The sequence below is a fragment of the Asparagus officinalis genome, chromosome 2 (genome assembly GCF_001876935.1).
Source record: "Asparagus officinalis chromosome 2, Aspof.V1, whole genome shotgun sequence".
In the NCBI taxonomy this organism is placed as follows: domain Eukaryota; kingdom Viridiplantae; phylum Streptophyta; class Magnoliopsida; order Asparagales; family Asparagaceae; genus Asparagus; species Asparagus officinalis.
In genome coordinates, this window is record NC_033795.1 from 25089448 (window position 1) to 25104817 (window position 15370).

Consider the following 15370-nt stretch of genomic DNA (forward strand, 5'->3'; position numbering starts at 1 on the left):
GTTAACTCATTTTAACCCCTCTAGAGGGGTTAACTTAACCCTTCTATATTTTTTATGTTTGGCAAATTATGGAGGGTTAACTCACTTTAACCCTTATATAGATTTGTTGTGTTTGGCAGGTTAAGAAGAGGTTAAGTCTCCTTAACCCCTCTCTTAACCATTTGCCAAACGGTACCGAAGGGTACGGAGTTCAAAACAACACTGCTCAATTTTTAGTTAAGGAGCGTATCTGCAAAAAATAAAACTAGAAGGGTACGAAGTTAAAAACAACGCTGCTCGTGGTCTATCCTCAATTAATCCTATTTTTATAATTTTGTAATTTGCATATATATATATATATATATATATATATATATTATATATATATATATATATATATATATATAATATAATATAATATATATAAGGAAATGGTATGCTTGGTACAAGCACAAAATTTGTGCTTGGTAGTGAGTGGCATATTATCCTCCACTCATTCAAATGGGGGGGGGGCGGGGGGCCACATTCATATAGGTTGAATGTGGTCTCCCCAATTGAATGATGGATGGAATGTGACACCTCACTACCAAGCACAAAATTTATGCTTGGTACCAAGTATACCTATTTCTCTCTCTCTCTCTCTCTCTCTCTATATATATATAATATATATATATATATATATATATATATATATAATATATATATATATATATATATATATATATGGATTTTTTTTTAAAAAGACCATTTTTGCTAAATAATTAGTAAAATCGACAATTTTGCTAATTATTTAGCAAAAGCGACCTTTTTTGCCAACAGGCCAAAAAGATGTCGATTTTAGAAAACACACTGCTAAAAACATACGGGACTAGTAGTCCCGTGTGTTTTTAGTGAACTAATCGGAGTTTAGCAATTATCGAAAACATACGGGACTAGTAGTCCCGTATGTTAAGAAGAGAGTTTGTTGGCTCTGCCCAACAAACCCATGGGACTACTAGTCCCGTGGATTTGCTGGGCAGAACTAATAACTGCCTCAACTCTACGGGACTAGTAGTCCCGTAGATTTGGCAGCCTATATAATGCCCAGTTGTGCCCCAAAGGGCACAACCGTTCTCAAGTTGGACGATCACTCTCTCGTTCTCCCTCTCTCTCTCCCGATCTCCCTCTCTCTCTCTCTCTCTCTCTCCCGATCTCCCTTTCTCCCAAGCCTGATCACCCTCTCTCCCAAACCCGATCTCTCTCTCCCCCACACCCAACTCACCTCTTCCTCCGTCAAATTTCTCTAAACCCATTTCCTCCAAAAAAACGTAATTGTGATCTTCCCAAAGATCACCTGACGATGTTGAAATCCGACGCCGTCTATTACTCTCCGTCGCCGATGAGATCCAAAATTTCATCAAGGTATAAATTTCTTATTTTTTTCATAAATTTCTCTATATTGTTTAGTTAATATTGTATATGATTATTAAAATTGAAAAAAAATCTAATTTGTATATGATCAATTTTAATTCTTCAGTTAAATAGCGAATGGAATACCGATTATTTGCTTATTCAATAGAAAACTGAGTGTTGGAATTTATAATATGTCTATATACGATGGAGGGTCTAGAAAATGTTCATGTTATCTAGAAATTGCAATTTCGATAGAATGACGGAGCAAATATACATAGTTACTAGAATTAATCGTGCTGAAAATGCCATTAAGGTCTTCTGTAATTGTCCAGTTGTAGGCTGTCTAAAAATTACTGCAGATGGCTGATCCCTACCAAGCACTGAAAATGGAGGTTACAATTCGTTGACTTCCAGAAGGCTACAATTTAGAGACTTTCACGACAATCAACGAAGGTTATAATTCAATGACCTTCACAACAACCGATGAAAGTTCTGATTCAACAGCCTTCACAATCATAAACAGGAGTTATAACTGACAACTCTCACATTCCTACGAGCCGAGATGAAGACTACAATTTTTGCAACGTTCTAACTAAAGAGACTACAAATCAATGGTTTCTTCAACTCAAAACGCAAATCTTACCTCTGCGTTCCAAGAACAAAATGCAGAGCTCACTTCTGCGTTTCAAGAAACAAAAACGTAGGGCTCACCACTGCGTTTTCAACTCAACATGCAAAGCTCAACTCTGCGTCCTAAGTCCAGAACGTAGAGTTTCAGAACGCAAGTTTTGCATTTGACTCGTTCAAACACGAGTTGAACGGTTCCAGAAACCGTTTCCCACGATTTGAGGGGGATTACACCCCACTAGGGAGTGATTTTAAGGGTTAGTTACACCCCTTAATCCCATATGAATAGCTAAAAAATCAGCTTAAATCGAACATTTACAGGAGATCTTTGGGCGGAATCTTTTTGGGGAGATCTTTGAGCAGATCAACTTTTGGAGATCGAAAAAACCACCTAAAGAGATCGGCGATCTTTAGGAGCTATTCTTGGAGCTTTTCTTCATTCTTAGCTATAAAATAATTTCGGTTAGAAAAAATCAACTCTTTTATAGAGTTTTAAACTCATTCTGAGTTCCTTATGTCGTTCAGAGTTCTAAGCTCGTTAAGAGTTCCAGACTTGCCTTGCAAGTTTTTTCATCAAGAGGAATCAACCAAGTTCCACGAGGCGAAGCATTCGGATCGTCAACGGGATACAAGAATCAATCTCCCATCGACACCAAGAAGAACCCAGTTTTAAACAAAGGGGAGGGTCTCCGTTGAACCCTTCCTTCTTTTGTAAATCAGGAAACCGATAAGAGAAATTATAATTTTTTTCTAAGTCAGATACAGAGAGATTACAGTGAGAGATTGTATTCATTCTTTTCCTAAATTAGTTAGGGAGATTAATACAAATTTTATTCTTATTTCTTCTTCAACTTTCCCACAAACAAAAGATGGCGACTCCGCTGGGAAGTAGCTTCACCGAGTAAGAAGTGGTGGTGTAATCCAATGTCAACCTCACTGGAAGTACGGTCGAAACCCTTGTTGTGGAGTTTGATCAAGCCAAGTATGAGGAGACACTCTCCTCCAAATCCCTTAGCCCCAAGACTATGTGCAAGGTCCGTAAAGTCTCTAAGGAGACTAAAGCTCTAATTGCAGCTAAATCACCAAAAGAAGGCCTTTCCTTTGGCATAGATTGATCGGACAGCCTCTCCTCTGCAGGAGTAGGCTCAGCTTCAGCCAAACTCGTCAGTCGAGTTGAAGATTTCATACCCGGGCTAACACAACGGGTGCTGGGTCATAAAAGATCCATTGCGGCACCAAACCTGATCAATATCGATGGTGATGCTGCTTCACAAGCCTTAAGATAGGCTAAGAAGAATGCCTCTTAACGAAGGAGAAGATCCATGTGACGAGCACAACTCCGAGAAAGTCGATCTTTCGATCAACGTGAGCTTCACGTTTGTGAGCCAAGACGCGATCCTGAGTTCGCCGTTTCTACGAAATGCAGGTCTCACGTTCATGAACCCCAAGCATGAGCTCCATGAAAGCCTAGTTGAACGCAGCCCTTAATGGCGCGTTGTTCAATTAAAAAGCGGACCTCAGGAAAGCGTTCATTCTCCAACACACGACTTTCAGGAGCACGTTATCCAATCAAAACGCAGCTCTCAGGAGCACATTATTCAATTAGAACGTAGCCCTGTGGGACGCGTTACTCAATTAGAACGCAACCGCGAAGGGAGCGTTTTACCAACAAGACGCAGACCCCAGGCCTGCGTTGCACAAACAAAATGCGACACTTGTGTTCCCATTCTCAAACACAATTCTTGCGTTCCAAATGCTAAACGCGACTCTCGTGTCCCTTCTCCAAAACACGATATGATACGTCACGTACAAAAAGATCAACATGGGTTTAAGATTCATGTTCACCAAGAACTAGTCTCGTCTACTGATGGACAGAGGGTTCCAGCTTTAACCTCACGTTCAGTGAGAGATTCTGCCCAAGTCTCCGATTTAAGGGAGCTTTTGTCGAGAGAAAGATCGGTGCAACAAGCCACTCATTCATGTTAATGTGAGCGGCTTATTTATGCTGTCCTCTCAGAATGCCAATGTTGTGCTTCTGTGCCTAGGCAGTCAGTGTTTGATCTGTTAGACCCTAGAGGGGGAGTGATTAGGGTCTTATGCTAATCTAATCCGATTAAATGCCAATTAAAATTAATTAACAAGTTATCCTAGCAAGTATGAAATACAACAAGTTATATGAGCTAGGATAAGCAAGATGAACAATGAGATATATCCTATATGATAAAAAATATATGCAAGGATATATATAAACTAACACAAGATGATATATCCTATCAAGGAGATATACAATATGATATATGTATATGCAAGGATATAAAACTAACACAATGGGTAAACAATATGAACTAGATAGTGGATCATATAAATAATGAGCTAATGACAATGGCGACAAGAAATATAAACACAAGTATAAATAAACGCCAAAGCACACTCAAACACAAGATACGATCACGGAGTTCGGACCTTCCGTCCTACGTCTCCGCTCCCCACTCCCGGGGAGAAATCCACTATCACAACCGGGTTTTCTACGCTCACCCGAATAATGTTTACACCTCACACTCGGTTTTCTAGTTCACCGAAAACTTCACAACACACTCGGTTTTCTAGCTCACCGAAAACCTTACAACACTCACAATATAACAAATATAAATTTGTTCTCTACAATAGATGAGAACTCAATGAAGCACAACTCAATGTTATAATCTCTCACAACCCTAATATACTATGTATGTAAATACAATAAGCTCATATGGGTGTGTGTAACAATGAGATTCAATAAGTCAAAACTAAACTCAATTTAAAATCTAGCATGTAGAAATTTATGAATAAAATAATAAATAGCTAGAAATAGAGTTTAGGAATTCTTCTCTGAAAATCAAGTTGGAGAGGAGGATTAAAATAAAGTTCAAACACTGTAGATGATCTTCTCCACTTGTAAAACAATCTTCACAAACAAAACAGTCTTTGAACCCAACTAAAAACCCTTTTCAAAACTCTTTAAAACTTCTTTAAAACTCTTTAATGGGTTACTGAAATAGAAGGGGGTTTGGGTGTTTATATAGGAAAAGAAACAATAGCTAAAACCCAAAACCAAATCAACAAAAATCCCAGAAAATCAGGAAATAGATTTCTGTACAATATTACCGTTGGGAGTCCGGCGGTCGACCGAAAAAATTCGCGGTCGACCGCGATCCAGATCCCAATCTGAGAATCAATCTGAGACTTCTTCGGTCGACCGGTGCGGTCGACCGATGGAAATTTCGAGCTCTCGGTCGACCGGTGCGGTCGACCGACAAACTCTTTGCTGTCCAGAAATAAATGAACAATTGAGCGGTCGACCGGTGCGGTCGACCGAAAACTGATATAACAGAAAAACAGGTTTTAGAGCTGATTTTTGAGACTTTAGAAAATATGTTAAAAATAACAAATGAAGTCCAAAAATAATGAAACTTTGGAAAATGTATATAAACATGTAAATGATCATGTTACAAAAAGAATTTTCCAAATTGCATTTCTCATTTGTGAAAAATCATCATTTTGCAAAATAGTTCAAAACACGAAAATGTAAACATGTGAATTTTGACATTTAGGCTAAACCATGTTTTGAAACTTTGCACAATGATTATATAGACTTAATAAAATATGTATAAACTGATATTGAAGTCTATAAACTAATAAAACAATATTTTCACAAAATTGCATATTCTGATTTTAAAAACACAATAGTAAATATGAAATATATGATTTCATATTTATAAACATGAAAACTCAAAAACTATGTATGTATATATATAACTATAAATCAAAACTTATGTGTATATATATATATATATATAACTAGATATATATATACGAAGAAACCAATAAATGTGTGTGTATATGATATTGAGCTTAGAGTATCTAACACACATAATATAAAACCTAAACTAAGTTACCCAAGCTAGATCTTGATCTTCAATAAGCTCTTCTTGGTAATCTTGCGGATGAAGCTTGAACTTGGATCTTCAACTTTGAATAACGTTGCTTCACTTCATAATTCCGCCAACCTCCATTTGATATCGTCGTTGAAGCTCTATTCCATCCATCCTCCAACTACGTTGTTTGTCTATAATAAATAAGAAAACACAAATACTAGACAAACAATATTAGTGGTAAATTTAAGAAAACACAAATACTAGACAAACAATATTAGTGGTAAATTATTTGTTAAACATCATCAAAACAAGAAAGCCAACATGATCAATTAACGAATGTTGCTCAACCAAACAAGCGATGATGTCATTACAAGAAGAAACCTTCAGAGGTCGAGTATCCTGAAGTCACTATCTATGTGATCGGTAGAGGGATATCGTTAGTCCCTAGTTCTGATGAATCAGAGATAGATCGTTCTCCAAGCTTTAGGGAAATCCGGGAAGATTTAGAAGGAATATATCGACACACTTGAACCCGGACGAGAACCATTCCTCCTATCAATTATCAAAGATTAGCTAAAGGAGTGGATTCTAATGATGAACACTCAACCATTATAGAGTCTCAATCTTCAAGTTCTTTCATAGAACATGAGAGCTCTATCTATATGGCAGGGAATTCTGAAGATATCTCAAAGAGGCTTGATGAGCAGCAAGCCATGCTCCAAGGACAGCAGGAAACCATCAATTAACTTTGAGATATGATGACTCAGATCGTTGCAGATGGGGCCAATTCTCAGAAAGCTGAGTCACAACCTCGACAGAAATCCTCCCGAAAAGGAGGATCATACACATCGAAGGCAAAACAAAAAATGAACGAGACCTCTGATCAAGAAGCTCATCACATAACCTCTTCCTCTGAAGAAGAAAAAGAAGCCGAAAATTAGCAGAATCCTCAATCGGCCAAAATGGAAGAATTTAAAGCCCGTCTCAACGCCATTGCTAATAGGAGCGAGCTCCAAGAAGAATGAGTTATGAGGCCTTATCCCGCTAAATGGGATGCAACTCCCTATCTACTGAGACTTAAGGCCCCGACTCTACAAGCTTTTGACGACACAGGGTCACCGAACCAACACATTTACTACTTCAAGTCACAGACTGGAGATGTGATATCAAATGATGCCATATTGACTTGTTTGTTCATTGGTACCCTCAAGGGGGTTGCCTTTGAGTGGTTCATGAAACTGCCGGCTGGATCTATTCAGAAGTGGTTGGATCTAGAAAGGCTGTTCTTGGCTAGGTTCGTCGAAGACGACACCGAAAATCTCCGTCTCTACTATTCTTGCTACTAAACAAAGGAAGAGAGAGAGTCTATCAAAGCCTTTGTCGAGAGATTCCAAAGCATGGCTTTGCGATGTCCGGTGGGCATGACACAATCCACTCTAGTGGAAACTTGTCGACACAATTTGCAAACCCATCTCTTGGCTCAAATGAGGGTCGCGGAATGTCGATCTTGGAAACTGCTAATCTCCCAAGGAGAGCAGACAGAAGAGATTGTTACCCAGGTCAAAGTAGAGGTGACCAATAAACAGAAGCAACTGGTGCAACACAATCAAGGCAACACTCCCCGATCAAAGGGAAAGGATATGTTGGCTACTGATACCAATACTCGAGCGCCACCTGCCAAGCAGGGTAAGGCACCGAGTCAACCAAGAGCACCCAAGCTATAAAACACATGTTTGAGCGTCGATATTAACGATCAACACCATTCATTATAGTCTACATGTCATCAAAGGAGTGTGGATCAAATATCATGTGTCTTGGGATTTTCTATCCTAGCTATAATTCAAGCAACTCAAAATAGCGGGTATTTTAGATAGTTACAGACCATTCATTTCTAGGCCACGAGATGTATAAACTAAAAATATCTTATCTATATAATATTTTTTATCTCCATGAAGTTTTGGATGCATAGATCATAATGAATGGTGTTGATCGTTAATATCGATGCTCAAACATGTGCTTTCACAGGTGGGTGTAACTAAGTTTGTTACACCCTAGGTGTATTGTTGTAAAACCCCGTATTTTCAGTTATGAAGATATGTGAATTATTGGTGATAAATAATTCTTTATTGTGATAAATAGCTTGAGGTCATGGATATACTTGATAACAAGTTATTAGAGATGTAAGAGTGTATATTGTTTGCGGAAAAAGTCGCTGTATTCATTGCTGCATTCATTACAACTTTGATCGTTACAATGAAATAAAAAGATAGTCTTTTTATAAGACCGGTACACAATGAAAACAAAATAAATGCAACTCCTTTCAAACAAACGCAAGAGCTGTTTGTCATCTCTTTCTTGCGTGGGTCTTTGGCCTGTGACGGGGACGTTGATATCCGTGGACCACCGGGGCAATCAGATCTGTTCCGAGAAAATCGGGCAGAGCTTCGTCTATCCTCGGAGGGATATAGAAGCAGAACTTCGTCGATCCGCGTGGGATCTAGAAGCTATAAGCGTATACCTCGGCTAAAGCGAGGTAATAGCTCTTCTTAGTATTAACGCTAAGGCTAATACTAAGGCTCGGACGGGTGATGAAGGCTCTGATCAAGGCCTCTCCTCCTCTTGTTGAAGCACACGGGCACTCTTCACTGCAGCAGGGCTTCGCCAAGCTCTCCAAAAATCCTCCTCCAATCAAGGCACCAAGGGGGGGTATTTATAGGTGTGTAGAGGCCTCTAGGGGGTAGGTAAGGGGTCCGGACACCCCTGGTGTCTCGGCCATGGCCGAGACACCCTAGGGTGTCTCGGCCTGTTCGTCCGGATTCGGATTTGAGTGATTCCGGGTGCGTTGGATGCGCGACGAAGAGTTTGACCCGCTCTGGTGATTGGATTATCTGTAGAGTGGTCGAGGCATGAAGGGCGTTGTCCTTTTTGTGAACAGTGCCGGGCTTCCCGATTGGTCCGGGTCTTCGTGATTCCGAAGTCCTATCCGCTCATGTAACTCGTCGATTCACTTCAGTCGTTCGTCGACGTCGATTAGGCTCATGTGGATTGGATGGTGACGTTCATCGTCGCTCGTTAACACTGAACCGGTTGTGGAGAACTATAGGCAATTTTTGATGCCTACAGATACCCCCTCCAAAGTGTTCCTGACTCGTTTCTTTTATAGAAGAGGCTGGAATACTTTGGATGTGATTGATCTGGCCTTTAGTTGGCGTAGTTAGCTTCAACTCTTGACTCTCTCGATTTTCGATCTATTCGATGCTTTGACGAATAGCCGAGGTTCTTCCGGCGCTGCGTTTATCGTCTGGCCGTCGTCGGAGTCTCGAGTCTGCAGCTGATGAATTGAGTTTGGCTCGTGTCATTGAGTTGACTTTGAACTACCTCCGCCACATCGTGCTGGCTTAGGGTTTCGGATCACTGCGCGTTGACTTTCTGTCGCAACGCGTTGACCGGCGTTGACCTAGGGTTACGCGTTGACCGGCGTTGACTCTTAGGGTTTGAATCATCGAATGTTGACTTTTGTCGCAACGCGTTGCTTGGTGTTGACCTGGGGTTACGCGTTGACCGGCGTTGACCCTTAGGGTTTGAATCGTCGAACGTTGACTTTTGTCGCAACGCGTTGCTTGGCGTTGACCTGGGGTTACGCGTTGACCGGCGTTGAACCTTAGGGTTTGAATCGTCGAACGTTGACTTTGGTTGCAACGCGTTGACTGGCGTTGACCTAAGGTTACGCGTTGACCGGCGTCCACCCTAGGGTTTCGAATCGTCGAACGTTGACTTTTGTTGCAACGCGTTGCTTGGCGTTGACCTAGGGTTACGCGTTGACCGGCGCTGACCCTAGGGTTTACGGATCGCCATTAACACAGTTTATACTCGTACGTTTGCTGGAGTATACACAGTTTAAGCTCTTAAGGTATTGGAGCATCGCGGTCCCGAATGTTGGGGTTGCAGGACCAACTGTTAAAGTTGATTCATCTGCATGTGTGGATTTTGTCCTGAATTTGTTGGGTGCTCAAGTCACGAGACCAACTAGTGGAGTTGATGCGTCAATGACTCGCAGTTATAGAATTTTTGGCAAATCCTCAGCCATCAACGGATTTGATTAGCCTTTACCGACTACCGTTTGAGTCGGGCTAGCATGCGGATTGTTTAAGTCCGTTCCGCATGTGACGCTGTGCTAAGAGAGTTAACGCTCTTAGTGCTACGATATTGAATACGTAGACTTCGTCTTTCTCACGGGAATAGACTACCCGGCGACGCGTGTTAGGCGTTGACTTTAGGATTTTTGGCTAATCCCCAGCCTTCAACGGATTTGATTAGCCTTTACCGACTACCGTTTGAGTCGGGCTAGCATGCGGATTGTTTAAGTCCGCTCCTATGTGACGTTTAAGCTAAAAGAGTTAACCCTTTTAGTGCTACGATATTGAATACGTAGACTTCGTCTTTCTCACGGGAATAGACTACCCGGCAACGCGTGTTAGGCGCTGACTTATCCTTACTTAGGATTCAGGATAAAATTCCCCGTGCGTGTGAGGCACGGATTATGGTGTTATTAATAACAACCTGCCACAATGTTGAATATGTGGTCTTTTGTCCTTTTTACGGTCAAGGACTAACCGGCAATGCGTGTTAGACATAGGCTTTGGGATTTTTGGCAAACCCCCAGCCATGAACGGGTTTGATGTGCCTTTACCGATTACCGTTTGAATCGGGCTAGCATGCGGATTATTAAAACCCGTTTCACATATAACGTTGTGCTAAGAGAATTACTTCCCTTAGACTTAATGCTATGATTTTGAATACATAGACTTCGTCTTTCTTACGGGAATAGACTACCCGGCAACGCGTGTTAGGCGTTGACTTATCCCTACTCAGGCTTCGGGATAAAATTCCCCGTGCATCGAGTGCCCGGATTTGACAATCGTGTCTTTTCTAAAAGCAAAGACAGATTGAGAAACGGGAGAGGAAGAATTTTATATTCTATCTCCCGGTGCTGAAGAGGAAGAATTTTATATTCTATCTTCGGCCGGAAAGGGAACTTGAGGTGGGATCCCCCACCCCCAGAATCCGGAATGATGAACTGGGAGTGGGTTCTCCACTCCGAGCATCGGAAAGGTCCGAGGAGAGGAAGAATTTTATATTCTATCTCCCGGTGCTGAAGAGGAAGAATTTTATATTCTATCTACAGCTGGAAAGGAAACTCGAGGTGGGATCTCCACCCCCAGAATCCTACAGGATGAAACTAAGAGTGGGATCTCCACTCCGAGAATCGTAACAATTCGGATAACCCTAACTGTCGGAAGGTTTGATTACCCGATTTGGAAGTGGACCTCTCGTTCATTGGGGGAATCGAGAGGGGATTTTGGCTTTGGCCCTAACTTTTATAGGTTTGACCCAGCAGGAGTTTGAGATGACCCTAACTCGATTTGAAAGTGGACCTCTCGTTCATTGAAGGAATCGAGAGGGGATTTTGGCTTTGGCCCTAACTTTTTGAGGTGGGATCCCCCACCCCCAGAATCCGGAATGATGAACTGGGAGTGGGTTCTCCACTCCGAGCATCGGAAAGGTCCGAGGAGAGGAAGAATTTTATATTCTATCTCCCGGTGCTGAAGAGGAAGAATTTTATATTCTATCTACAGCTGGAAAGGAAACTCGAGGTGGGATCTCCACCCCCAGAATCCGGAAGGATGAAACTAAGAGTGGGATCTCCACTCCGAGAATCGTAACAATTCGGATAACCCTAACTGTCGGAAGGTTTGATTACCCGATTTGGAAGTGGACCTCTCGTTCATTGGGGGAATCGAGAGGAGATTTTGACTGTGGCCCTAACTGTACGAAGGTTTGACCCAGCAGGAGTTTGAGATGACAGCAGGAGTTTGAGATGACCCTTACTCGATTTGAAAGTGGACCTCTCGTTCATTGGGGGAATCGAGAGGAGATTTTGGCTTTGGCCCTAACTTTTATAGGTTTGACCAGAACGCAAAGAGAGTGGAATACGGGGAGGAAAGAAAAGTGCCAACCCATATTACCACTCAAAGGGATACTTTAATGTTAGGCGTTTAGGACCTAGCACGTTGAGTCTGAGAAACGCCAATGACTGGCAGATGGGAACGTTGGTGGATCCACTGTCGTTTAATTTGATCAGCGGATGGTTTGGTGAGGAAAGATTAACCTATCAGAAGATTGGATCTCTTCTCACAAAAATAACTCATAAGAGTTAGGGAATAAGAAGGGACATTCTGACTTTTAGAGTTTGAATGTGAATTTCTTGTTCACCAATTCCACAATGATTGGGTTATCCCTAAGAATACCCATGTGGTATTCTTTCGGGAACTTCCCGATGCATTGGATTATCCACCCCCAGCTTCTCTCTTGGAACTGGGTTTGACTTTGTTATCTGGCCGGGTTATCCTTAAGAATATTAGTGTAATATCCTCCAGGAACTTCCCGTTAATGGTAGTAAATAGTTTAGACTCATATACCTATTGGAGTATCAGGGAGCAGTTTAACCTCTTATACCGGTAGGAGGAATGAGAAACAGTTTATACTCGTATACTCTTTGGAGTCTTGAGAAACAGTTTATACTCGTATACTCTTTGGAGTGATGAGAAACAGTTTATACTCGTGTACTCTTTGGAGTTTTGCCGTTTTCAATTGGCTTACCCTAGCGTTATAACGCCGGCTTCGACCAAGGTCTGGATGTTATTCTTAAGAACAAGGCATTCCTTGGTGGGGTGGACGATCCTTCTGTGGTACTCGCAGTACGTTGGGTCCGCAGAATCGTCATCTTCCTCCTGATGCGTGATGGGCGGGAGCTTGATTTTGTTGTTTTCGAGAAGGGTCTCGAAGATAGCTGGAACGTCTTCGTCTTTGAACGAGTACTCGTTTTGGAGCGTCTCGTCCGAATTCTCCTGTTGTTCCCAGGACTGCTGTTGTGACGTTTGATTATCGTCAATAACCGTTGCAGGTACGTCCCCTTCATCATGAGGTACGAGATCCGAATCCAGAGGGTTAACCATCGGTTGGTTTCTCTCGACCTTTCGCCTTCTGATGAAGCGTTCAGCCTGTTCTCCTCGAGCCTTCAACTCTTTCCAGGTATTGAGCGGCTCTATTCCCATCACGTCCAAGATGTTAATGGACAAGTTGTTCTGACAAGTCTGCAAGAGGAATTCCTCCGTGACGGGATCCCTGCAGTTCATTGCCTGATTGCGGAAGCGTTTGATGAAGGTATCCACCGACTCTCCGCCTTTTTGTTTCTCGTCGAAGAGTGTCCTGATCGACACCTCGGTGTCATCATCGAAGAAATGGGCGAGAAACATGCCTTCCAAGTCCTCCCAGCTGTTGATGCTTCCGGGCTTGAGACGGCGGTACCAATCGAAGGCAGGCCCGCGAAGGGTGCCAACGAATGACCGAACCATCAAAGGCTCGTTGCCCGAGATTACTCCCAAGTGAGACTTGAAGTAGATCAGATGTTGAGTGGGCGAGCCCTTTCCGTTGAACGGCGTGAAGTTGATCAGGTTGAACTTCGCCGGATACGGGATCGAATCCCACTTTCTCGGGTAAGGACACGGAATGCCGGTCCTCTTCACCTCCCGAACAGACATCAGGGCTTCGATTTTTCTTTCGAGCTCCTTTATCTTTTCGGCCTCACCCATATCCTGTTTTGGATAAGTTTCGAGAGGAATCATACGGCCACCCCCAGTGTTGTCACTACTGGTGGGTCCACCCCCAGCGCTATCATCACTGGTGGGTCCACCCCCAGCGCTGTTAATTTTAGTGGGGCCACCCCCAGTATTCTTGGGTGGTGCGTTGGCCATGACGATTTCGACCACCTCCGGCTCGCTGTTGACTGCAGCGTTCTGGGTGCGACGGTCGGACTCAACTAGCTGGTTCGACAAAGCTCGGATTCGTTGATCGTGCATTTGTCTCATCTCTTGCATAGCCACTTCCATTTCAAACTTGAAGATTTCCTTCTGCTTAGTCAGGGCCTCTTCAATGATTTTGGCTATCTGATCTGTATTGACCATGAGCACCTCTCGAGCTTGTCCTATGCTAGACGTTGTCTCGTCAGAAGCGAGAGCGGAATAGGAATCCGAGAGTTCATCATCGGAATGGACTCCTTCATGGACTCCATTGTCGTTGTTATATCCGACGGCTTCTGGCTGAAGCTGAGCTATTCCCGAATTGACCCTGCTTCCCAAAGAGAAATTAGAGTCGGAATCACCTGAGATGATTGGGGATTTTCCTTTGTTGACCGTGTTGATGGTGACTTCTGGGAGTTCGTCATCTCGATCAATCGATCCTCTTTGGTGGGAACGCCTTGACTTGGGCTTTGTCGGTCCATCGGAGATTCCCTCGAATATCGAGACCCTCTGTGGAGCGGTCTTGGGGCAGCTACAGGCTGATAATACTGCCCTGATAATTTTGGTACACGGACAGTGAGAATCCGCTTCCCGGGTGTTTCTCTTTCGAGATTCATCCGCACCCCCAGCCCGATAGTACAACTCATCGACGTTGCCGTCGGAGTAACCTATCGGCTGCTCACATGGGTTCTCAGGTATAACGCGTTCGTTTGTTCGACGCGTCTTCTTCTGAGTAAACATTGCCTTGTTGGCCTCTGCAAGAGTCGCACGTTTGGAATCACTCCTTTGTGAGGGTGAAACCTTAACGGGCTCTTGGTCTTTTGCATGCACCGCCGAGCTGGTTGTTGCAAAGATCAATTTGTTAGGAGATCGTGCACGACCCCTAGTCTGGATGTTGTCTCGAAGCTCCTTCAACGATCCCCAGCTTTCCTTGACAAGCGCTTTTCCTCGATTCTCGGGTAGAGCATCGATACGGTTGTTCAGAGGATTCCTAGACTTGGGGAAATCCACGCTGCGGTGTGGCTTTACCGGAGGTTCGGGACCTGAAATGGACGAATGTTAGGCGTTGTTTTGGCCTTCGGCATCCAAACTCGTTCGGATCTCGGCGATCTCTTAACGGCCTCTCCCTTTAGCATTTCTCGTGCTTTTTGGACCAGGGCTCGGGCATGCGCACGCAAGGCGCGGCGTTTCTGGATTCGCTCCTCGAGAGTAGAACGGGTTCTTTTGACATGAACCCATTTGTTTGTTTCTGCTTCGGAGGAGGGGCTGGTTGTTTGCCGTGGTTGCTCCTGGCGTTGCCTGGATTTTAGATCCACGTTATAGCGGATCCCATCCATTGGCTCCAAAGCCTCGGCCAGCTGACGAGCAAGACGTTGACGCCGTCTTTGTCGTGCTCTCTTTGATAATGCCGGAGCGTCTTCAGAAGTCATCTCCTCGGCGGAAGAGGAGTCCGGATCTGCGATCTCGATGGAGCGTCTTCAGAAGCCATCTCCGCGGCGGATGAGGAGTCCGGATCTGCGATCTCAACCACGTTGGACGACGCGGGGGCGTCGCGTGGTGCAAGTGCAGAGGCGGCAACGGGGTCTTGGATTTTCGAAC